This window comes from Passer domesticus, chromosome 1 (assembly GCF_036417665.1).
Source record: "Passer domesticus isolate bPasDom1 chromosome 1, bPasDom1.hap1, whole genome shotgun sequence".
Lineage (NCBI taxonomy): Eukaryota > Metazoa > Chordata > Aves > Passeriformes > Passeridae > Passer > Passer domesticus.
Genome location: NC_087474.1, coordinates 11,315,096 through 11,341,826, shown reverse-complemented (window position 1 = coordinate 11,341,826; position 26,731 = coordinate 11,315,096). Strand labels below are relative to the sequence as shown.

The window sequence follows — 26,731 nt, the reverse complement described above, 5'->3', positions numbered from 1 at the left end:
AAATTAACACCCTTTGCACAACTAATAGGCTGGGGGGTGCTGTGGGATTTTTAAACTTGAGAATTTATTAGATTAGTTAGCTGTTCAGACCACCACCTGCTCCTTCTGAGACAAAAGAATGAGATTAAGTACTGGTCTTAACACTCTATACTGATAGAATGCCATAGGTAAAAAAGGTAATAAAAAAAAAAAAGAAAAAGGAACAATTAAACTGCAGTGTATCAGGGTAGGTATTTCTCTTCTCAAATTTTGGATAGCAGGAGATACAGCTTACTAAAATGAAAGTTTAAATACAAAACAAATCACCAGTATACAAGATTAAGCCTTTTGCATGTTCTAATCTGAACTGCCATCTGAAAGAAGGATATTTAGCGTAGAAAACAAAATATGGTATGATACTGAGTATTGGCATTTTCTTTATATGTTTCATATGACAAAGAACGCAGAGGACTGGCAGAAAGTAACACAATTTGAATGCTCTGGGTACCAGAAATGCTGGGTGACACCTGATGTCATGCAGCCCCACTACGTCTCATGGATGGACACATAACATGAGACTTTTGATAATTCAGGCCAATATTGTTAAAAATAATTAAAATCTATAAGAATCTGATGTTCTGTGGGGGAATCACATTTTTAACACAGAAGCAATTGTATTTCTTTCTAAATGGAAGATGGAGGGCCAGATAACCTCTTTATTTACATCTAGGCTTTAAGACTAAGATTTCCATCTCCTCAGTAATATGAGTTTGTGAGGTGTACTAAGATTGAGGGCAAATCTGAGCTGCATAAAAGGCTACAGCAGAGGTCTGTGTTTTGTGTTCTCAAAATCCATGAAATCTTCTGAGCACTTTATAGTCAAGAGACAGCACAAATTCTGTGTAGCTGATTTTGAACTTCAGCTGCCTATAGTGTTCCCTCACCCAGCTCCAGCTCTGGAATTAACCTGAGCAAATCCAGTTCAGATATCTTCAGGTCTTCCGAAGAAAAGCCAAACTAACCATACTTTCTAGAGAACACATACATTTACACTAATATTGAGGAAAACTTTTTTAAAGTTTTGTGCTGTCTTGAATTTCCCATTAAAAAAAATAGAGCTGTTTGGAGAAGCTTCCTAAATGACATGGCACAATGGCAGGATTTTTCTCCTCTTCATCAGAGCCCCAAAATAATAACTTTCTGACATTAGAGATTCTTCAGTCAGAGTCTGAGGTTTCTTTCAGTCAGCATTCATTTTGTCACTTTTATATGAGTGGGAACAATTGAGAAAACACAAAACAAAAGTTTGGTTTTGTGCTCAAAATAGCCAAACACAAGGAAACACATATTGAACACCACTTCCCAGCAGGTTGGTGGGTTTTGTGTATTGTCACTGCCTTTTTTTGGAGCTCAGTTATGGAGAGAGGACTGTAAGATGAGTTCCAGAGCGCCTACTTGGTGCCTGAAATGGAAGTTGGATGAAACGTAGGCAGCAAAGTCCAAAAAAGTGATCCAGAAAAGACTTGCAGCAAGGGGTTGTCACACCCAACAGACACTAATGCTCCAAAAACACCTTCCTTTTCAGCCTCAGGAGCTTTCCAGAGGCTTGTGCTTGTGCCCAGCTCCCATCTTGACTCCTTGGTGTCTTGGGGACAAGGGACCAGGTGTCCACCCTCCAGGTGAGCTCTGCCAGCATCACGGTGCCAGTTCAGCACACTGAGTCCATCCCAAGGAGCAGCCACCATGGTGATGTGCAGGACCCAGCCTGTGGGATGAGCTGCATTTCTGCCCCTGCCCGCCTTCTAGGGCATTTGTCCTGAGGATTTTGCTGCAGCTGCACACCCCCTACACAGCACCTGGTCAGTTTTCAGCTTTGCAGCCATGGCAGTGCTGGTACCAAGGTTTCCCTCTGGAAACCGTCAGGGCTGAAGGGATGATGAGTGTCCCTGTCCCTGCCCAGCCCTGCAGGCTCCTTTCACTACAGCCATAGCCCAAGACACCCTTTTAGCCCTGAAGGTGTCAGTCCCTGTGCTGGAACCCCAGACTGCCATGTGCTTCCTGCCCACACATCTGACATCCTGTCCTGTCCCTGTCCCTGTCCCCAGGACTGACCTGTCCTGCTCCTGGCTGGGGCCCAGACAGACATTGACTGCAGCCCCTGGGAGTCTCTGCAGCCCCCAGCCGACCTCCATGGGGAGTTACCATCCCATGGGATGTCTTGACAGGTCCCCTTTCACCTCCCTGGACTTGGGCTTCCTCAGCCTCTGCCCATTGTCCAGTCTCTGTCCATTTCCCAGGCTCCCAGCACAAAGGAAAATGGCATAGACCATTTCCACTGCTCCGTAAATCCCTGGCAACACAAAACCAACATGGAGAATAAGGAGACATCTGCTTCCATCAACCATCTTTTTTCCTTTCCTAGCTTGAAAAATGCTCCACTGCACCCCTCAGAGAGAAAAACAGCATTGCAAATGTATTGAAACAAGCTGTCATGGCCCTAAAATTTCCTTTTACGAGCAAAGGAAATTCCACTACTCCAGAATGACAACCACAGCACTTCTGAGAAACCTCTGTAAATCTTGACTGAGCACAAGCATGTTGCTTTAGCCAGGTTTATTACTAGGAAATGCTGGGGAAAATGTGATGAGAAAGCCCATTCTCGGGAACTCCAAACCAAAAGCAAGATTGAAACTGCAGAAATTTTCCCTTCAGTGAACCAAAGCCTTAAAACCTTCTAATGGTTTGCTCATCGTTACACAAATGCCTCTACATAAATCAGTCAAGTATAATAAGGCAATAAAATTTAATTCATGCACAAATATCTAGCAATCAGCTATGCTGGAAATAAAATTCAGAACATTAAATAGGAGCTTTGGAGGGTTTCCTGAAGCATGATTTAGGCAATTTTTCTCAGAATATGATATGATCTCTAGAAATCCATGATGATTTTCATGCATATTATCCTGTTTTGCCACAATTGAGAACCATGGCAGTGCTGGAACTAAGGTTTCCCTCTGGCAGACACTGTCAGGGCTGAAGGGACTGATGAGCTTCCCTGCAAAAACCTTTTGGTTCTACAGTTTGGTTTATGTTAGTAATAAAATAGAAATAATATTTACCGAAGATTTAAAAACTACTTGTAAAAATATACTTGGCATCACAATTTGAAGCTTGGTATATTATGGACTACCATAAGAACTGTCCAAAAAGCATTCTCCTTCCTTTCTCAAATTTTATGTACAAATAAACAGAGGCTATCAAAGTTATTTGTTTGTATTAAAAGAATTGACTTCATATTTTCAAGCATATTTTTTGCACTTGTGTAATTCTCAAATGGGATGAATCCAAGTAAAATACCATACAGCTCATATCAATGTCTTTTATTAGAGAGGTTAAAAGTAGCTAAAATTCAGTTAAAAATAAACTATGTCAAGCCATTTCTTTTTCCGGATGGAGCAAAAAAACACATTTGAGATTCTTACCAGCTACATACTGCTTTAATGCTTTAAAGGAGGTATAACACCCCTAGCCCATGTAATTTACCTATGGCACACAGAGATTAAGTCTCATTTATACTAGAGATATGAGGAAAAGAAAGCACCAGAAGCATGGAAGATGACCCCTAAGTTTGATTCAGCTTGTGTTGACTGAAGTCCTACCTAGGTCCTTTCATACACTTTGTTTTAGTATTGAGCCACTGACTCAGAAGGAAGAAGGTCAAGCGACTTGTTTTCTTTAAGCCACAAAAATTTAGGAAGATGCATAATATATATTCTGTGCTAGGTTACTCCTCCTCTCTCTGGAGCCCTCTATTTTATCCCCCTGCTCAGCCAACTCAGCACCACCTCTAAATGAGTGTCCTGCCATGACACACTCGATTAGAGAGCTGAGGATTGAGGTCCTCTGAGGAGGTACAGACCTCAGGGATTCTCAAGATTTTAAGGAACCAACTACTTAAAATGCTCACTTCAAAGGTCATCCAGCCCCTTTTCCTCTCCCCATTCTTGCCTCACTTCCTCTGCACCTTGACACAAAGAATGATGTGAGGGAAACAGTGAAACTTCTTGAACTTTCCTACTCTTGGACTCTTAAACAGATTTTCCTTGGAAAGAGAAATCTGCCCCAATACCCAGAGACCAAAAGAAGGAAAAATAAAGTCAAGTGAAGTACATAGGATTTTTCCAACAAAGCTCAGAGGGGATTCTGGCATGAGACAATAGTCTGGAAAGAATCAGAGAATATAGTAGAAAGAATGTCTGAAGGACCTCCTGAGATGAAGCCAAGAAAGGCAATTTTTTGACTTCTGTCCAGAAACATTACCCTTTTCAGGAACTGAGGTCTGGGGAATTTTTAAAACTGTTAACTATATCCTTTTAGGTAGCCACTGAGCCAAAGAGTGGAGTAGATAGAAGAATTAATATGAATGACTCAGATTCCACATAAATCCAGATTAGTAGCAGTTTGGGCATCATGAGCTTTTGCCTATTTCCTCCTTTTTTCTCTCTTTCTTTTGTTTCTGTGATTTATTTTTTTCTCCTTGAGGCTTCAACTGTGTAAGATATAGACAAACAATAAACTTTGGTCCCCATACAGACCAACTGGATGAAAATAGTTTATAGGAGTTCAAGTATGATAAGCTCATGATGCCTTGTGGATTTAAAAGCCTTCTGCCCCTGAGCTCTGTGACTCACTCATCTTCAGAAGCCAAGTAAGTTTTCCCAAGTAATTCAGGAGCTGACTGGCTCAGACCCATGGCACTGCTAGGGAAGCATGGAACTGCTATGAATGTTCAAAATCTCTTCCTGGTTTTGAGATAATGCAGAAAAAAATAAGTCTCCCTTGAACAAATTCAGACCTCCTGCCAGACACCACTCACAGCGTGCACATAGACAGTTCCTGATGGGTAGCAATTTGTTAAATTGCCTTAATTCTGGGTGGATTAAGGGCAAAGGTCTCACATATTACAGCTACATAAATAAGTCTCATTTTTTGATTGGAAACTCTATTGCGATCAGTAAAGCAAGGTTGGACATAACAGCTACAGCAACATGATCACTATTGCCATTCCATTCCTTTTACTTTCTGCCTGAAATTTTTCTCCCTTATCCACCTGCAAAAAATCATGCAATGGCATCTGTACAATATCATTCCTCACAATGGGATGCAGTGGGTAAATGCTGCTGCTCCCTTGTATTTCCCCCATCTCTACAGTTTCTACACCCTTTCTGTCTTTTGGGTTTCTTTAAAAACACTGTCACCCCATGAAATCTATGAAATTACAAATTTAATCACATATCTGTGGTTGGTTGGCAAGAATGTTGTACAAGTCCCTTGTATGTACAAAAATTCACTAAGACTCTTAGGTTTTGCAGCTCTCTTTCCATACTAATGTGTTTTTAAGAATAGTATGATTAAATATCTTACCAAAATACACATTCATCCATGCATTTACCATAAAAACAATTTTTAAAAGTATTTTAAGCAGGCTTTAGAATAGTATTTTCCATAGCTAGAAAGCTCCTTGAAAAATATGATTAATTTTCAAAGTGGCACACATTCAGGTTTTCTCTTATTCAAAGGACTAGAAGTTGTGGCACAGACTTCAGTGTTGACAGGGTCATATCTTGTATGTAGATCTGCCTAGTTAAAAAATTATGTTGGATCATCATTCTCTGCTAATCCAGGCTGGTTTTCTTACAAAGAAACAAAGTTTCCTTAGACCATGCTTCTGCTTTGATCTTTTATCTCTGCTTAATTAAGAACTCTGATTCATTTTTACCTTGCCAGAATATCTTGTATCCCAGATTCATTTTCCTTTGGCGAGATTAAAAAAGGTGACTCTTGGCTGCTTTCCACTTTTACCTTTACATAGCTGGTCCAACAAAAGTCGCTCACGTTTTCCTTCTTATTAATTTTTAGACTTTTGTATTGGCCCTTGTGCCCAAAGGCTGTAGCCTTTCTGTTCTCCTTGCTTCAATTCTTGTAATGTTACCAAAAAAAGACATTTGCTTCCTGCATGTAGTAAACTCTAATTAAAACACCTTAGGGTTAGTTTTTTTTAATTCCATTTCCCTTGCAGCACGGAGTAGCACTATGCTTGGATAGGATTTTTTGCAATGGATACCTTTGGCCTCATTAAATAATTACAAAATAAACCAGAAGGGGTTGGTTCCAATCATTATATGGGAGATAAACAGTTTTTAAAATGTGGCCTAATTAAATAATTACTCAATAGACCAAAACAACTCTGATCTGTCATGTAGCTAATGTGCAGTTTTCAAAAAAACTATCTAATTAAAGTAATTACCCAATAGAGCTGATGGTTCTAAATGAGCCACTACTTTTCTTTGGGTACTTGGTGCCCAGATTAAAACAATCTGATTGTATCATTTCTTTAAGAAGGTTTTTTATGTATCACTCAAGAACATATTAGGATCTTCCACTTCTATTACTTTTCAGTTTTTTAAAGATTCTTCAGTGATCACAGACTTCTGGGACCCCTAGGTGCCCAAGGAGGGGGTGCTTCATCTCCAGATTAGAATCTGGGATGTAGCAGTGTGTTCCTTTATTTTCTGTTAGCTATACTTTCACTTAGAAAAGGGGTGACAGTGACCCCTTTGTAAATGCACGCTCTTTGTATGACACCTATTTATCCAGCCCTGGCACAAATATAAAGATTTGGGGTGCCAATGTGACATGTTCCAGCTGACTGGTTGATTCAGATCACTGATGTATTTTAGCAGCAAAGCACACCTAATACAAAAGCATTTTATACTAATAAAGTTGTGCTTTGCTTGGAATCATTTAACCTCTCTGCTCTCCTTCTCCCTCCCCCCACACTCCTCAGAATAAAAGGAAGCCTCAGCAAAAGCTCAGTTTTGCCAATATGACTGTGCTTACACCAGCGATTTCACCAGCACTGTTCTGTCAATCACACATCACACTTTACCACCCTCCTCATCAACAGAGCTGTTCCAGCAAAATTTTGTATTACAGGCCTGACCTGAGCCTCATTAAAGTGGCCAAGGGTCATAGGCTATAAAGGCACACAGACATGTTTGGAAAACAGCAGCTTCCTATCTTCTCTTTAGTTTAATTGGTTTTGAACTTAAATGGAAGCTGACTTTGTTTTCAAATTTTGACCAAAATAATTTTCATGGCTACTTTTGACTGGTTCATATTTTAGTCACAGAAATCTGTTATCTTTTCAGCTGTACTTTGACAATTCAGATATTTTAACATCCTGATCATAGGGGTATGCCTGGAGAGGTTTGAAGGAGTATCCAGAATGAAGAGGATCAAGAATATGGGGCAAATTTTTGTAAAAACTGGAAGGAGACCAATACAAGGCTACTGGAAAGAGATGGAGGAGGAAAAAGTTCCCAAAAAGAAAAGTGACCTCACTAGACTAATTCTGAATTGCCAGAAGACCTTTTTGACTTGGTGGCAGGCATAACAGCTTGCCAACTTTAAGAACAGTCCTTTAGTAAGGAACTTATAGAAAGCTTTAGATATTTAATTTTAGTAATCCAAGTGTGAATATATTGTATTTATTTTTAGAAACATTCTTAACCTTCTGTGACTCTCTGCACTGGTAGCTGTCATTAAATGGTGTTTGTTACTTGCTGTTCTGTTCTCCATACTATAATGAAGCCTGTAGCACATGTCTGTTCTTGTGTTGGCCTAATTGACTCCAAAATTTCACAGACATCATGTGAACTAACTGAGGTCCTCTAGCAATGACAGTGAGAGCCCCAGCCCTCCCTACAGTGTGACAGCTTTACTGCTTGTAACAATGGAAAACAACCAAAGAGCAGAAGACACACGTGTGTGCAGAGGAGCTTTGACTTGGAACAGGGTGAAGAGAGTGTTGAAGAGCCAGGAGAGAGATGAGAGCTCTGAACCTAGATAAAAACCAGGTCTATTAGAACAGTAAGACTATTTTCAGGATTTTCCCTTGTTTGAGATTAACCAAAGTGACAATATGCCAAAAGAAACAGTTTTGTTTTAGTCTAGAAAAGAACACATTCGTTAATAATGCAAAACTTATCCTTGTTTTTACAGTAACTGCAGCTGAGTAACTGAGATGATAAAATTCCAGTGCAGAGACTTTAAAATGTCTCTATTTCATAGATACAAAAAGATTATGAATATGATCTCCATTTGCCTTAGAAAGACCTTTTATTTTTCTTTTGTCAAATCTCTGTGGCAAATATAGCAACAATCCAGATTTTTCAATGAGAGTATTGAGCTTGAAATTTCTTGAAAAATTAACTTTTCCCTCTTTAGCTGTATCAGTCATTCAAAAATTTTCATAAGAGGGGATCTTTGACATACATGATGAGACAGACTTTGATTCTTGGGACAGCATATTTGGTTGTAGATGTCTTTGTTCTATGAATAAAGTCCTCCTATGTGTTCTTTGTGGATATAAGGAAGGGAGCTTATTAAATATAGGGTCAGGACACACTTTTGAGGTGTGCAAAGATGTAATAATTTTCTTCTGCTGCTAAAGGGCAAGCAGAGAGGCACAGCCTTCATATCTTCTGTCTGTTAAACTAAGAATGGAATGAACAGTCCCATTCCACAATTTTCTTGTATTGTAGTTGAAAGCATAATACTCTTCTTTCAGCATTGAGAAAAATCCTGAAATAATTTCTTTGTTACTATTCTTTAGTGATTATTGCTGGGGGGGAGAAGGGGAGGGGAAGGGGTGCTGGAACTGATAATTTTTTAAAAACTTAAATTACAGCACTACATGATAAAATGAGAGATTGATGATTAAACACACTTTAAATAAAAAGTTTTCAATTTTATATCAAATAATTTTTTTTGTTTGCTTTTAGAACAGTTCAGTGACCAGATCTGGGGTTCAGTTCTGACTGCATTATGTGACTGGGCAGAGAAGCAAGGATTTTTTTCCTTTTTCCTGTTCAAAGCAATGTACTTTGTTTAGGAACACTTAGGCTGTAGAACTAACTGCTGTAGGATTCTGGGGATGTCAGATGTACAAACAGGTTGAAAGAGAAAGTAGGACAAGGGGTAATGGCTTCAAAACAAAAGACAATAAATTTAGATTGGATATAATTAAGAAATTCTCCACTGTGAGGGTAGTGAGGCACTGGAACACATTGCCTAGAGAAGCTGTGGATGCCCCATCCCTGGAGATGTTCAAGGCCAGGCCAGAGTTGGCTTTGAACCACCTGGTCTAGTGGAAGGTGTCCTTGCCCATGGATCTATATGACCTTTAAGGTCCCTTGCAACCCAAGGCATTCCACAAATCTATTATTCTAATCAAATTCATACAGGATGGTCTCATTACTGTCAATCAACCACACACTCCAAACCCAGCCTTTGCCTCAGAGGATCTCTGCATTACTGATTAGCCAAAGATGAGCAGTGTGACTCTGAGAGATGTGCTGTACTTGCCCTCATTCTTAGAGTGCAGTTTCACAGCAGCTCAAGATGATGTAAGTGCTGCACTTCCTCCTGCCCTGGGCATGTAATTCCAGCCTCATTCCTTTATCCAGCTGGCCCAGGAAACAGTTTCAATTGAAAACTAAGTGATGCCAGCCAAGTCAGCTTCCTGATCTCATCATATAAGCATAGCTGTTTAATCATTATTTTTTTTCCTTGTAATCTTCTGCCACTGACAGATTTACAGTGGTTTACAAAGCTGTACAAACCTCTGGTCAACCCCAGTACAGAGTTTACTGCTACATTCCTCTGGGCCATCCAGTTCTTACCCATGTTCTCCAGTGATGGGAATGTGGGCAGGAAGCTGTGCTGGCTGAACTGCTGATTTTGTGAGAACTACCTGCAATGAAAAAACTAATTCATACTTGTGCAGGATAAGTTAATTATTGTACTCCTCTGTCAAGGTAACAGGCAGCTTGAGTGGTCTGCTCGTACTGAACTGCAGCAGTGTAGTCAGAGCCGGCGATCCCTCCATGGCAGTGGTGCTATCAGTGCTCTTCAGAAATAACCCCCTGTATGGGCTCTGAAGATCTCCTGACCTTTTTCAGCATTTGGTTTGTCTTAAACTTCACTACAGATGAGTTTTTTTCTACCAGCAACTCTTTTACACCATCTACACCACTTCTCTTCAAAGGTGCTGTTAAACTAATCCTTAATTTTATAAGCCAATCAGCTCAGTGTGTGGTAAGGTAACAAGAAGATAAGAGCTCTTGGCATGTGCCTGTGTGCAGCTGTGTAACCTTTCCCACCCTGCAACACTTATCTGACTTCAAGAGGAAGGCATCAAAAATGCAGCATTGTGAATTATTCTCACAGCATACGGGTCTGGCTGTGCAGTGTTTTAAACCCCCCTCTGGTTCAAGTGCCACACATATTTTCTGTGGCATACATTCAGTGCTGAACTCCAGTGAGAATGGCAGCAGTGTCCTGAACCAACAAAAGCACTTATTCATATTACCTTTCAGATGGCCACTATTCCCACTGAAGTCAATAGGGACACAAGGGTTAACTGTTTAAATTTAAACAGATGCCTCAGAGCTTCTTGACTTGAGAACAAAAATTAAATCCTGGGGCTGTTAAGTAAAACTCCTTCACTCTGGTTTTGGATTCTCTGATGAGTGAGAATTCTCAAAGGGGGGTGTCTGTAGAGGAAACGAAGAATTAGCAGTGAAGTTACAATAATATTCAGCTAGTTATTACAGTCAGGGAAAGGAAGAAAGAAAAAAATACACACTCTAAAACACACACAATATTTCACATTCAAGATTTTTTAAAGTTTAAATTTATATTGAAATATTGAAGTTCTATTTCATGTTATTATTTTTGTCATAATCATAAAAAATATTTTTCTTATTAAACCCTACAAAATTTTAAAGGAAGGAAATACAAAGAAAAGAGGATTTAGAAAACATTAAGTAATTAATAATTGAAAATCCTATTTCATCCTGGAATTTAAAATGTTTTCCATTTGACCTGAAACTTAAAATTAAATGTGCATTTCTGTTGCAGAGTTATATCACCTTGACCAGAAAAAATTAGTAGCAGTACTAGTGATTTCTTTTTGAATATTCTTTTTCAAATTACAATCCTTTTTACTGAAACAAAAATGCAGTGCTCTAGATCCTCCTGCTGAGTGATGGAGAGGAGGAGGATAGCAAGGGCAAGTAGCTTTTGGTGGATTCTGTCTTGTGAGGTTTTTATTCTAGCAAGCATGGAGGAATGTATATTTTCAGCCCTTTTAGCTCTTTTTTTGGATGACAGCTGTTTGTCCTACCTGAAGATATACTCTACATTCGAGGAACAGATAAAGAACCCCAGTGATTGCCTGACTGTGTTTCTATTGTCATATTTGTTGATGTTATCTTGGTTTATGTGGGTCAGAAGGCAGCCACCCTTGGCTCTCTTGCTGCTGCTGTCACTTACAGCTCTGAACAGTGGCCCCACCGTGTTACCAAGTTTGAACAAAGGCACTTTTCACCCATTTATCACACAGACAGCTGAATACACATGGTGTAAAACATTACAGAACCAACCTCCAAATCCTTCTGCTTAATAGCATTGTATTCCAGCACCAATTGTTCTCTAGACAAAGAGGTGCCATAGGGCACCAGAGGGAAACATATCATTTCAGAGTGTAACATATCATAGAGAGCAGTTGTGAAAGATGTCCTTGCCCATGGCAGTGGGGTTGAACTAGGTAATCTTTAAAGGTACTTGCCAACACAAACCATTCTATAACATAATCCTCACAACTGTGGTTGTAGGACAGTTTTGTTTTGTTTTACAGTTAAGTGACATTATTTTTTAATAGCAAACCAAACAGACAAACAAAACAATCAGCTGTGTCAGAATTACACAGGCAAGATTTTCTAACAGTGGGGGCTGAGACTTCAAGGTCACTGCTGAGATTTTGAAAAGCTGATATAAAGGCTGGGGCAATGAGTGGTCTCAGTGGGACAGGGAAATGGTACAAGGAAGGAAATTATAAGTCTTTGAAGGGACCTCTTATTTTCCCTTATGAAAAGCTTTTCCCCCTTTGGCTTTGTCAAGTGCACTCAAAGCACCAAGAACGTGAGACAAAATGCTGGACATGCTGAACTCAACAGCAGAGCTGCTGTTGTCTTGTACAGGCTGTGATTTCAAACAGAAGCAGAGCATGAAACCCACCTTGGAGCTATTTGAAAGAACCTGAATTTCCTTTCAGAGAATCTTCCTTTTACACTGAGTAATCAAAACTAGAAGCTTTAGAGTGGCTCAATATAATTGTAAATAACCATCACCATAAATATCCACATGGCAAATCTGTACATGTGTAAAACACCACATTCTGAATAATAGTTCAGTATTAACCCCCAGCCTTCCTGGCTTTATCTTCGAACAAAATACTGTAGCACTGAACTCTAATGAAATATTTTCATCTATAGCTACTGTTTTAGGTATTGCTATTTTTGTTGCTGCTTTATTAACTATTATCATTATTTGCTTTCTCTATTTATTAGTTATTTCTTAGCTCTGTAGTTGCCTGTGATTGTTCATATCAAATAGTAGTCTAGTGATGTACATAATCAAAACTGATTTAAAAATAATATTCTATGGAATCTGAACAATGAGTAATCTCCCATAGAAGATGATGGATGAATAGTTCAATACCTGGCATGTGCTGCTATTTCAAGTTCTTCAATCTTCTTTTTTTTTAACTCTCTAATCAAAAAGTTTGTTTTAAATACATGTATTTAATTTATATAATATACACTCAAATTTTAACTTGGGGAGGAGGAAGGGGGAGAGATTCCCTCTAGTCCAGAGATGTCTAGAGTGACTTATCAAAAACGCTACAATTTTTGATCTCCAGCTCCAAAAAGAACAATTTTCAGAATCAAAATTTGTCTGGATGTTTCACAATTCCTTCAGGATACAGATTATTGAGCTTCAAGAAAATCATATGCTGAATAAGCAGTCACATATGCAAAGCAGGATTTATCTGACAGGAAAGACACACCCTGCCAATCTGTGGTGATTTAAGGTCATTATTTAGGATTTCCAGCAGGAGATAAAGCTTTGTACTGAACCGGGCACAAACTCAGCCTAAGGTGTCTTTCCCATTTCTCACAGAGCAGCCAAATCACCAGGTTCTCAGGGTATGGGTGAGTCTTTTTATCTGCCTTGCTCTTTTCTAACCTTCCCAATCCCTTAATTTCTTCAAAACTGTTGTGTTACTGTGGGAAGTTCCCATTACAATAAAATGGAATTTCCCAAGGAGTGAAATTCCATCATTAGGAAATTCCCAATTATTTCTGCTATTATTTCTCTTTAAATTAGCTCCTTAAGCACTGCTGGTTGAGGAGTCCTAGTTCTCTATATCAATGAAAAACAGCTGTATCTCCTGGGAACTTTAAAAGGCATTTGTCAGGGGAAAAAGAAGAGCCCTAAGGTGCTGCAACCACTAATTGTAGTTCTGGAACTGGTGATAACACTCATGCAATTACATGTTTTTAAGAGATTTTCAGATACATGTTTCTTATAGTATCTAAGTTATCCAATCAGGAGAACAAAACAACAGTGTATTCCTTAGGTCACCATTGGATCATGTTGTGGCATTTCAATAAGAATACAAAAATGAAGTAAGAGCTTACTGAGCATTTCTAAATAACAAACAAATACATAAAAATTTGAAATTTAAATGAACTTTTAGATATTCCGCAAGCAGAAAAAGGAGTGAAATAAATCAGATACATTATTCAGCACAAAGTAATCTCCCAAGTCCTCTTTTTTTTCCCTTTTTTCTTTATCTAGCAAACTACAGAACCAACCATTGCTTTCTGGGGATTTCATTACCATGTGGAAGACATATTGTAAGAAAGCTTGTCCACCAGGGAAGCATTATCTTTTACTGGCAATCTGTGAGTGCTACTGAAAAATGACCTTTTACTATCAAAATATTAATGTCTTTATCTCAAGAAAGAATTTAAAATCTAAACCTTACATGACAATGGGATATCATTTTTCTTTGCACTCCATGGATATGGATGCTTCATAATGTCTGTATAATTCTCTGTTTTACATGCACCTGGAGCCATATTATATGATAACTAGAAGTTATTACATTTCATAAGGCTATGGTAGTGTTCCCATCATGGGGAATGAAAACTGTAGACTACACATATTTGCATCCTGTACATAAAATTCTGACAGACATAGATAGTGGGCAGCACGAATTAGTATCTGTGTGAACCTGGATGTGAAACAACAGAGGACCACTGAGTTTAGGGGTTTACTGTTTGACATCTCTGTCATTCTCCTGGTTCTAAAAGAAAAGCAGAGTGAGCAGTGATGCTTTCTTTGTGTGTTCATGCCATCACAGCTCTGACATCAATTCACTCATGACTTTGCAGCACCTACATCGCTTCGTTCCAGGGAAAGAAGTGCCTAAGTCCCACCTTTCCCTGTGAAGAATGTACTACACTGCTGGTTATCTGTGCCCCTGAGTCCTGGGGCATCATTCCCCCCAAAGGGAAACAGGTGATGGGGAAAGAAAGAATGAGAAGGGCAGTCCCAAAACACAGGTCCAAACCTAAAGCCCAAATGTTTATATTGGTTCTTGATTTATAGGTTTAAGCTTGGTCTCCACTTTTTTATAGCTGGCCACATTTCAGCTATATGAAAGAAATGGTGAGATTATAGAAAATGGAAAGATGAAGTTACATTACATGCATGTGAGAAGTAACACACAATGCTTTTACACAGATAAGAACTGAATTGGTTGGTCTATTTGGGATAGATTATTTCTTGCAGAATTTCTTTGAACCTACCCCTTGAACAACAAGTTAGTAGTGAGACTGTTACTTCCACCCTGTTGTCATAGTAATCCAATGCTATTGAGTAGTCAGGAAAAGGCAAATTCATTTTAAAATATTTGCAGGGAATACTAAGATTATCAATAAACATTTAAAAATGCTCTAGCTGAATCACTTTCCTTAGGACATAGTAGATAAACCTTAACTCAGGAACCAAGGACAAGCTCTGAAATTCTTGCATAATTAAGATAATGGAATGGCTTGATAACATCAGAAGGAACAGTCCAAATCCATTCCCTTTACCACCAACCTGAAACTGAGGTTTCTGTCTTTGATTCAAATCTAGTACTCAGTCAGCTGATTTAACAAACAAGCAGAAAAATTAATCCAAAAAGAAGTTGGTAACATTATTTTGATTTGACTTTGTCAGCTCCTGTAAGAAAAGCATACGCTATAATTATATCTTGCCCTTAGTTCTACTGATATCCACAGGAATTCAAGAGCATGCACAACATTCAACAGAAGCGTTCTTTCATGAAACCAACAGTTCATCACAAGGAATAAACAGAATTCAGAAATTGGAGCCTCTTCTCAGATGTGCTGACAACAGAGGGCTTAAAACGGGTCTACATTTCTTTTTCTTCCTCTCTCTGAAGATACCAGTTCACTTCTAGAGGGGAGCTACTCTTTTTAGTGGTGCTAAAATTTAGCTATGGTCCCATATCTAAAACAACACACAGACCAAAATAAAACCTCAGGTGGAAGCATCTAATACTGCACGGTTGAAAGTGGCTGCTGTGACTAAAAATTCAGACTATAAAAGAAAGCATAATGTTTTTAAGAATTTGCTAATAGCCTTATTACCTAAACCCATAGCGTGGGAGTTAAAAAAACAGCATTAATATTAACATTCCTACAGCAACACTCTGCAGCATAGAGATTTTAGGTCAGCTTCATTTTAGAAGGATAAATAATGAATTGAAGTGCCAAATCATTTTGTGGACACATCCTGTAGTGCAAATGCCTCTTAAAGGCAAAAGAGAGACTCATGCTTAGAAATAACAGAAAAATCTGTCACTGATGAGCCCTCAGTAACTACATTGCAATTTATAATAGATTTCTTCCCTCATCTACTTCCATGAAAACTTGTGTTTTTTTCTAGAACCTTCCAGTAAGGGGTCTAATTTCATGATAGAAATAAAGGTATTAATGTCTTTATTGTATTGCCAGCCTTTTTTTACCAAAAGGTAGAAAAATGGATTTTGGCCATTGAATTCAGTCACCAAAATTCATGGTCCACCACTGTGGTATAAAGTTCAGTGTTGAGGTGTGAACTGAAAAGATTAGGTCTCAATATATATGTTACTTGGCTGTCTTATTTCTAGGGAAAAATGCAAACCAAAAACAAACAAACAAAAAAAAAACCCCAACCAAACAAAAAACAAACAACAACAAAAACAAACAAAAAAAAACCAAACCAAACCAAAACAAAACAAAAAAAAAAAAAAACAAACCCAAAAAACCCAAACCAAACCAAAACCAGAAAAAAAAACAAAAAAAAAAAACCTAAAAAAACCCCAAAAAACAAACAAACAAACAAAAAAAACCCAGGGAAATCACAGAGAACTTTAAAATCTTAAATTAACAAAAATGTTAGTCTTTTGATACCAGAGTTTCAAGTTATTTTGTCCCCAGATCCTAAGCCCCTCTGTTAGGATTCACTGGGACTATTTAGACAGTCAGGTTTAAGTGCACAAGCAAATTTCGTGTTTCAGACCTCAGTTCGACTAATTAATCAAATTGCATTATTTTTAATAGGTTTTTACAAGTTGGATTTAGGGTGAGGTTTATGTTCTATTTAACCTGTGTTTTAAATGAAGTACTGTGAACTTTCACTATCTACAACTTTGTCTTATACGTGATATCAGATCAAAATAAGCTAAAATAATTGGTCATTAGCATCCTTTTCTCTATTTTCACAAATTTGCAGGAGCAAATAATTTGAGTTTCAAGGATATTAGGCAATTCTTTTCACCTTCACTTCCCAGAGGGTGGGAAATAACAAAACAGCAATCATAATGGAGGGAAATAGGACAAACCACAAGTGGGAAACCCTGATTGCAAAATATAATTTCATACAGAATAAAAACCTCTTCAAAAGAGGAGGTAGATGCATTTGATTTTTTTTTCCATAAAATTTTCAAAAGGTTGGCATCTTCTTTGGTTTGATTTGTTTTTTCATAAAAGCTCATTTCCCAGAGCTGAAAACTGAACTTCGAGCTTTTCCACTATTTGCTGAAAGATTTTTAGCTTAAGATAATGAGGGGTTAAATTTAACATCCCTTGAACTGCCCGAGATCATGAGTAATGCTTCTGAAATTAATGCATTTCCTCTACTTTCAGATGCTGGATGACAATCTTGGCAAATATCCTACACAATATTCACTAAGGGGTAGCAAAATTCTCTCCACAAAATATATGATCCTCTACTAAATTATAAAATGAAAGTGTCTTCAGAACTCTGAGGATTTATTGGCCTATGAGCTGTGGTCAGCTATGCCCATACATCTAATGACTGCCTTATCCCATGACTCTCAAAGAGGTCTTATTCTGGAGTGTGTGGGGAACGGATTTATCCCAATAAAATAACCAGTATGCATGTAGGAAGACTTACTCCACTGTAGGAAGACTGAACTGTTAGATTAAGCTAACTACACAAGTGGAAAGGAAAAATAATTTTCAGTAGGTGCTCAGTAAAAATGAATAAGGACACAGATAAATTTGCGAACTAATCTCCTCATGTCAGTAAGTCTTTTCATCTTACCAGAAGGTGTTTCTTTACATAAAATCAGGAGAGGACACATTTCTAAATCCTCCAATGTGAAGTGTGGTAGAGAATTCCCACTTGAATAATACTATTGTCTGAATTCATAATTTATAGAGCATTTGGTAAAGTTTGAGCACATGATCACTAATTTTCTTCAATAGTAAGCAAAAACATTAAGTACCTAGAATTTGCTGACTTCCTGAATGATCTGCACGATTTCTTTAAAAATCATGTCTAATTACTATACATCAGTTAATGTCACTGAGTCATTCCATTTCAGAGTCTTGCCTTGAGTTAACAAGAGTTCAGGTACAATTAATGGAAATTGTAGCCCCTTCTAACACCAGGAGGAAATATTTTTTCCTTACAATCAAATCAAATTTACTTGAGGTTTTTGAGAGATGCAAAGTCACTGAAACTCCACTGACTCAGAAGAACTACTAGACTAATTGCATTCAGTCACAAGAACACATATGCCCTGATCTGATGCTTGCACAAGGAGGGTCATGTGTCTTATATGATTCAGTAAAACATGAGTAGCATCAGCTGGTGCCCAGAAGACAGCTTCTTCACGTGATTATAATTAGGAGCAATGAGTGCAGTGAATTTACAAGTAACTTCTCGGTTTCAGGAAAAGCAGAATAAGATGATAAATTTGATTAATAAATTGTGTCATTTACTGCATGGTTCCATTTCTCGGTCTCCAAAGACTATTTTATAATTGAGAGTCATCTGACAGCTACAATCTGCATCACAATGTTGTTTTCACACATGAGACAACACTGATTACTAGAACACATCCAACACATTGTAACAAGAACAAACAATGCAGCTCCAGACATTCAGCCCCTTTATACCACACACGCTCTTGCCTTTGCCTCACACAGACAAACATGACCCCTTCACACAAATCTTAATAACTTCTTCCAACATTTTAAAACATTATTTTTATTTGGCACTGCATCTTCAAAAACATGTGAGCCTATTATACCGATGTGAGCAGCTGTATTCATTGGGATGAGAATCAGGGGCTGGTAAATCAATGGCATTAGGCAGCTGACATGACACGGACCTGGGGGCCGATTCCTCACTTTACATTGCTGATTGAGTAGATCATGGAATCATCACAGAACAGATCAATGTTTTCCCACCAGAGGACAGCTGCTTTCACCGAATTACCAAGGTAGCACAGAATTGTAGCACATAAGTTATTTTGCAAATGGCCCAATGTGGTTCAGGAAATGGTCCTTCTACTACAGCAACAAGTCACAGCTTTTCTTTATAAAATGCAGCTTGTTAATGAGTTATCATTTCTTAAAGTTATAATTGCAATTATCATTTGTATGGTTAATTCAAAGCCACGTAATTTAACTATGCAATCCAACCAGTGTTAGGAAACAAGAAGTGAAATCTCTTGTGCTGTACTGAGCAGGCAGATTAAAGCAAGGAGACCAAAAGTCATTTTCTTCCCCAAAACTGTAGAGAAGTGCACAGAGAACTGTCTTTTTCCTGCTGATCAGCAAATACTGACAAGCATTTCCTTTTGGTCATGTGACCAGCATACAACAACAACAACAAAAAAAGAGCTTTGTTCATATTTTTCAAATAGTTCTTCTCTATTCTTGGAACGGGTTCTGAGTATGTGATAAAAATATCAAATCCTCTTGATCACATTGAAATACAGTTACCTCCTTAGCTCATCATATGCTTATCCATGATGCCAATGTCCCTGGGGGACATAGGAACATGGCACACAGAAATGGAACCTGGCACACAGAGATGGATTAGTCAGTCACCAGGTTCCCTGCTATTGAAGACAATCACATCAGACATACTTTTAAGTAAATTTATAAAGCTCCACTGTACAAAAAAGAAAAAAATATTGAAAAAATTGTTTTAGCATCTTATACTCCTTTAGGAAGGCCATTCTGAGACCTATCAAGTGCTCTGATTTTTGAAGTAAACTGTGAGATTTTGAGATCATCTTTGGTACTGAAGCAAGCCAGAATATGGAATTTGTGTCCAGCAGGAAACCAATGCAATAAATCCAAGTACCACAGACATAAGTGAGGAAAGAGGATTCAGACATCTGTTTTGGAAATGTCAAAACAAAAAAAAAAGGTTGTTTTTGTTTATCAAAATGGAAGACTTCAAAGTTCTATAAGACAAAACTGGAACAATCAGCTAAAAAGGGGATGTTTTCAAGAAGAAATGTGGCAGAAAAACAGGAATGTTAAAGTCAATTTTCCCCTGCAGTATATATCAGCATTAACAAAATCCTAATTAAGATTTTATTTGCTAAAGACTAGAAGACATCAACTATTTTCATGAAGGTGAAGATACAGAAAAGGCCATCTCGCCAATAACAGCAGGACTTGTTTGACAAGATGTGGATAACTGCATTGGAGATGGCTGGGAAGACTTCATATTCCTACTTTGTTATGACAGTATATTCACTAAAGGCTTTCCAAGAGCTACTTCTCTGCTGTAATCATAAAGCTGAGATCTCACTGAGCTGTGGATTTTTGTAGTAAAATAAAATTAACCCCATACTGATGCTTCAGTGATGCAATTATTAAATGTTGTGAGTGCATGTGCATAAATATTTCAAGTTGTAATATTTAATTGATTATTTAAATACTCAAATGAAAATAGCATTACTATATTCACAGTATGATGTTTTATCTTTGGCTGTTATTTCAGTTGTGTTGTTTCATATGCTTTTAAAGAATCCTTAAAACAGAGATGATTGATTGCTGGATTTTAACTCACAAATAGTGAGATCTTCTGGCAGTATATGGATAATTCCATTATTACGCAACTGTCAACATTATTATGTCATGCATCTAGAAGAACATCCACATATTTATTTGTATGAATTTGATTAATTCCACTCATTCTCTCAGTTGTAGAGAACTTAGAACACATGTCAGGGTTGTGAGATCAGAGGCCATGGGGTTCTGACAGCTGAATACTGAAGAACCTCACTGCACTGGTTTATTTTTCCTGTGCCCAGCATCATTCCCTGGGTTCTTTTGTAGGCTCACCATCCCCACTGGAGAGTTGGGGAAACAGTGACCTTGTTCCACCCATTTTGGGGAAAAGTATAGTTATTAAGTTAAGAGGCACCTGAAGGCTGAGCTGAATGCCAACTTGCTGCTGTGGCTGAGAAAGAGGATTACTGCCACTTACTGAGGTCAAGCAGAAACACAGAACAAAGAGTTGTGGTTAAATAACATCTTAAACTTCTGCAGTTAAGTAAACTAAAATCAATGCCTTAGACATCAGAGAATTTTTACTTGGTAGCATGATTTTGATGCTTTGTACTTACAAAGGAGTACTGTGCAAGAGATTGTGTGCATTAATGAAAGTATGCAATTTTTAATGCACAAATGAGGAGATTAATTAAAAAAGAAGTGAGGGTAACAGCAAAATAAAAACATTTTATACTGAAATGGTTAAAAATATGTTGAGAAAGTATTTGAAAACTGCTCTGTACCCTGATGGCTTGGAAAAGGTAAACAAGACATTAAAAATGCAAATGAAGCAAAAAGATATTCTTTATCCAAGTAGAGCTAGTCTTGAAGGAGAAAAAGAGACAGTGAAGGGACTGGGTTACAATTATACCTTTCTAACATCTCTTTTTTTTATACAGATGTGTCATTTCACTGTTTCATGGGAGAATGCACTGGGGCTGCATGTGTATTCAGATGAAAGGAGAAGATGTGATTGAGAGAAGCAAAGGAATTCCCTTTTTGGCGAGCTTCCCTCCTGAGCACAGCACTGCCTTCAGAGACCTGTGCCTCCAAACCTATGCTTACATATAAAGATTGCTGTAAATGGAGAAGAAAAAGACACCACCCCCTCAAAGCAAATGAACAACAACAAAATACCTCCTTGAAAATCCTGTGCCTGACTGAAACTAGGGGAGCTATTTCATGCTGTATTACCACAATGATTAATTTTATTTTGAGACTTATAAACGGACTAATTGCTCTAATAAAAATTAAAAGGCCTTTGCCTACTAAAAAGATCATCTTGCAAGCTGATATTTAGTGTTTTCGAGTGACTAATTTAATGGCAGTAACCTTAAAAGGGCCTGATTTGTCAAGCTGTCTCATCACTGCTGCAGCTTGGGCTACAGCTGCTCCGATGAGAATTGCTCCTTCCTGTGAAACTAAAAGATCTTGTCTGCCAGATTCAAGAGGGACAGCTTATTTGAAAACTATGTCTGGCAGCTACAGCCTTAGTTTGAATGAACAGTTCCTCTTTCCTCTTTCCTTGAGCCATTTTACTGCCATTTCCAATGTTTGTTTTGCCCTGCCATTTGCCCTGCTGTATAATTACTCAAAGTATAGGTGACCTCAGTTAATGTTGATTTGTTGTTTTCTCTCCTGCTCAGTCTGATCCAGCACCCACTGAAGTCAGAACTCCAATGTGCTTCAGCTGCAGGAGCTGGATGTCAGTCCACACACTGCAACTGCAACAAATACTGACTAAACTCAAGTGCACATAAACAGCTGTACACTAATTCTTTCTAGTCCTCTCCTCCTCCTAAAACAAGGGTTTTTCTTATGCTTAAGAACAGCCCAAACTGAAAATGAGTTGCCAGACCAGTGCTCCTCATGACAAAAGCACTGAACGATTCCCTCCCAGGTGTATTTTTAAAACACCTGGACACCTTCAGTTAAACTTTTCCCAGTCAGCTGTTCTCTGGAGAGCGGCAGTCTCTGTCTTTTAGAAGGTCTTTACCTTTAGCTGCTTAGCAGTGTGTGAGTCATACAAGAAACATCCAGGATCCTTGAGCAAAGGAACCTTGATCCCTCTATGCAGATTAGGAAACCTGGATCCTGACTGGGGCAATTCACATGCTCTCAGCAGCAGAGGAAAACAAACACATTCAGTCAGATGACAGGATTACATCAGATTCCATCTGCTGTGCCAAGGTGTTTTATCCAAATAAGTAGAAGATCCCAAGATACAGAATACACTAAAGCCTGACATCCCAGCCTTGTATTCTTATCTCTTTAAAATGCCTTATGGCTAATATCATCTTTTATTCAGCACTATCACCTCTTCAATTTTTCATTTCAATCTCAAAGCTAACGTCTTGACTGAGGTTCCTTTTACTGATTAATATACAACAGTAAAATCCATTTTAGGGGCAACTGACACTGCTTTGGGGATTGTATATGACAGTAAAATCATGTCAGTGCCTGTTCTGAAGCTATGACTTCAGCCCCTGTGTATTCCAGCTGGCAAACATGCAGCCAAGCACCGGCTGGGATCACAATGCCCCCGAGGGCACCATCCCCAGTGCCTGCCCTTCTGCTGGGTGTGGGGTCACACCCAGCTGGCCTCCACCAGCCTGTGCTGGGACATGATGGGAGAGGGTTTGGCACTCCAGCTTTGGCAATGAGCTCATCATACCCCTGTGAGATCGGGACACAGTTGGCTGGAAGTGTCAGGTGAAAGGCCCACATCTCTTTTGAAGCTCGCTTTTTATGTCAGATGCACCTGGGCAGTGGAAAGGGACAATTTTCCTACAGTTCTGAGGGACCAAGGCCAAGTTGTGGGGAAGAAGGGAAAGAGTGAGGTGGGGACGTATCCAAATGTGCCATTTGAGCACCAAATGTTTTATGAGTGAGACATGACTGGGATGCTGAGGATTAACTCTGTGTTATCTCCCAGCTCCCTTCTATAGCTGTCAGGAGAGAGGGCTGAGACCTGGCCCCTGCTTCAGCCACCTGTGACCATGGTACTGTCCTCTGGGGGCTGATCTCATCATGGGGAGCTGCTCTTCATGGGATTCTAATATAAAGTATATCATGGTGTTACCATTTATTTAGTGCATTTTCAGAGCTTTTAAGGAAAGAGGAACCTTTGCATTTTCTTCTAGGGTTTTAATGCATATACATATGGCTTTTCTTTTTTTCTTTCCCTGCCTGGATTTTTCCTCCAGGAAAATCTATTTGCAGCACTTCTATTTTTTACAAGGCTATCTTATGAGGCGCAATACAGAAGGAAAACCTGAAGGTTGCTTTACTGGTCAGTACTCAGGTAAGCCCAGAATCCCCACACTGACTCATGAGATTTAAAGTACACTTTGAGAACTTTGGGGATTTCTTTCTGCTTTCTCAGCATTTTAGCTTCATAGCACTCACTTCCTTTAAATTTTCAGTAACAAAAACTACACAAATTTTACTCTTAAAAATTTAACAAAGTTTAGGGTAATGTAATACATTGTATACAGGTGATTTTAAACCCAACCACCAGCTATTGTTATACAACAGCTTTGGGAAATATGGCTCAGCCATGACAAAAGAATTTTGAAATGTCATAGGAGTGCAGGAATTGAAAGTGGAACATGGGTTAAATCAATCTACTGTCCTATTCTTCTCTTCTTCTTTTTTGCAGTGCACAAATAAAAAAGAAGTAAAGCAGGCCCCCAGCCACCTCAGATATTAAGACTTCTAGGACACTAGTGTGGACAAAGAAGAATCAGATATAGTCACTTCAGGCTTTATGCAATTGCCAAGAAAGCTGCAGTGACTACCAGGATTATCTTTCTCCAGGCAAGAATATGCAATATGCATGACACAGCTCTGCTCCAGAGCTTTGAGTATCTTTATCTCCACAGACACCACAACAAATCAGAAAAAAAAAATCAGAAACTTATTGAGTCAGCTAAGTAAAGGAGTGACATAAGAGACTCTGCTTTTGTGTGTTTGCCACCGAGCAATCTTTATAAGTGGCATTTCCTGGATTGCTGACTTGGGTTCTGGCTGTATCACGTGGAGGTGAGAACACAACCTCCAGGAAATGAGGTGAAAATGCACCCTCCTCTAATGAGCTGTAGCCACACACTTCTGTAGCCTTCACTTAAGCAGATAACTGCAGTGACACAATTGCTGTGCCACACAGAGTAACTCTGAAGTTTTAGAAAGGGAACCACACTGGAAAAGGGAAGTGTCTTGGGCAGCACTCTCTGGAAGAGCTGTCTCTGTAGGTTGTTTGGGAGATAGTTTCTGGCTAATATCCTGCCCCAGAGACAGAGCAGTAACTCCATCATATTTAGGGAAATGGACAGGACTGAAGTTCTTGAGCTTGCCTTCCTTCAGCTCTCAGAGAGAAAATCAGGTCTTCAGCCTTTTGTCCATGGCAATAGAGAGAATCATCTGATGCTGCACTAGCAAAACCATAGAGAAGGTGAATGAAAAGATCTGTCACTCTCTCAATAACCAAGGCTGGCTCACGTATGTAAATTTTACACATCCCCTGGTAGTCCCCAACATCTTTGCTCAGCAGTTCCTGTCTGATTCAAACAGAGAGCATCTGCTGGGGAGGGTGATTTTGCTTCTGGTTGATAGGGGATCTCAGATGTCCCCAGTGTTGTACTTCCAAGATGACATCAGTTTTTCACACTCTGAACTGTCTGGTGATGGTTTCATGGATGTTCAGTGGAGCTCAGTTCTAAAATCACACTTTTTAAAATTTACCTAGATGGGGGTTAATCTATATATTTCTACTAGCACTGAAAGATAAATGCTCTTGTGACTCTACTTCTGTTTCCAACTTGTAAATGCACTCTTTAAAAGTAAATTCTCTCATATTACTCATTTGCGTGACATTTATGTAGCCTCAATAACCACATAGGTTTACACCTTATTTTTCAGGATGCTATGTCAAGTCAGACACAGAAAATAAACCTGACCTTCTAAGCCCATGTATATGTGTCAGAATTGGACACTGATACTTGGACTGTCTTAAAAATAGGTTCTTCTAATTTGAAATTCAAAGATATGAACAATTTTAATTTCCATTATATGGACTGTGGTAGGAATCAGGTCCAGCTTGTACTTGAGTAGCTGACATTATTAAAAAAAAAAAAAAAAGTAGTTTTCTTTTGCAATTATAATTTCAATATTTTAAAAATTTGAAATGTTGAGACTGACATTTTATGGATATCAGAAGATCAGGGTCATATACAACTAGTTTTTTAAGCCAAGTGCAGTTTCATGTGAGACTGTTAATATTTGTGAGAAGATTCCATGTGAGATCTTCTGTTATGAAGAATATATTCTGGATTATATCTTGTCATTCAAATAATTCGTTTCAATAGTAAAATAAAACAACAATAGCAATATTAATACTACTAATAAACAGCAATTACTTTAAATAATTTTTGAACTAGACTGAATCTGACTTCCAGAAGCAAGTAAATATTGTTATTCTTTTTTCATATAGATGAAATCTGAGACCAAGAGGTAGAGCTACATGATACAAGAAAGAGAGGAGCTAGAACTGGTATTTTAAGCTTCTTAAATTATTTTCTCCTACTTCTGTAAAGGCTTGATGGCTATGCCTAACTGGATTTCATTAAAATATGTATTTAAATAACAACTTGAATACACCATAAAAATTTGTAAAATGTTGTTCACACCATTTTTCAATTAATATTTACATTTAACTAAGCGTAGCATAGCATAATGACTGTGAACTGAAGTTATGGCTCTGTAGTTTGTTTGTTTATGGCACACCACCTGTTCCCATGGAAACAACCCACTGTATCTATGGTAACAGGCACAGTGGTATAAACTGTGAAACCAAAAAGAGGAAGTTAGTAAGCTCAAGTTCTAAGAAGAACTTGTCAAAATGGAATACTTCCTGTAATGAAAATCTGTTATAATCCACTGGGCGATTGCCACAAATCCTTGTTTCAATCTTGGATCTGCTGGAGGATCCCAGATACTCAAATATGCAGCTCTGCTGGGGTTGTGAACATGGTCTGTGTGGGGTGAGCATGTTCTCTTACCTCAGGGGCAGCATTTATTTCAAGTCATCAACAGAGTTTATGCTCATCTGCTCTTATGCTCATATCCTGCAAAGGGTTGGGATTTTCCTACATTGTACAAAAACCACACAAAATTATCGGGTGTTTTTTGCCTGTATTTTACTTGTTCATGAGAATTCTTTATGCCATATAAAAAACAAACAAAGCTTTGCCACAGTAGAAGATATCTACATAATCCTATGCTAATATTTTCCAGAGTTGTTTGGAGTCACCATCTGGAGATATTGATCTCTCTCCATTAAAGACAGAGAGGACTTCAGTTTGTAGGCTTTGGTAAACTAAATTTCACAATAGTGAAAT

At 38.4% G+C, this 26,731-nt stretch overlaps 2 long non-coding RNA genes across 2 annotated transcripts in view; both read left to right on the top strand.

Annotated features, from left to right (window-relative positions):
• The window catches only part of LOC135282957 (uncharacterized), a 76,980-nt gene extending 55,198 nt beyond the window's left edge, over positions 1-21,782 (top strand). Inside the window, exon 5 of the long non-coding RNA XR_010348958.1 lies at positions 21,233-21,782. This is a non-coding gene — a long non-coding RNA (uncharacterized LOC135282957). The remainder of the gene's footprint in view (positions 1-21,232) is intronic.
• A 1,106-nt stretch (positions 21,783-22,888) lies between these two features.
• On the top strand, positions 22,889-25,073 carry LOC135287032 (uncharacterized). The gene is made up of 3 exons (XR_010350944.1): positions 22,889-23,045; positions 23,540-23,637; positions 23,995-25,073. It is a non-coding gene; the product is annotated as an uncharacterized LOC135287032 (long non-coding RNA).
• The last annotated feature ends 1,658 nt before the right edge of the window (positions 25,074-26,731 follow it).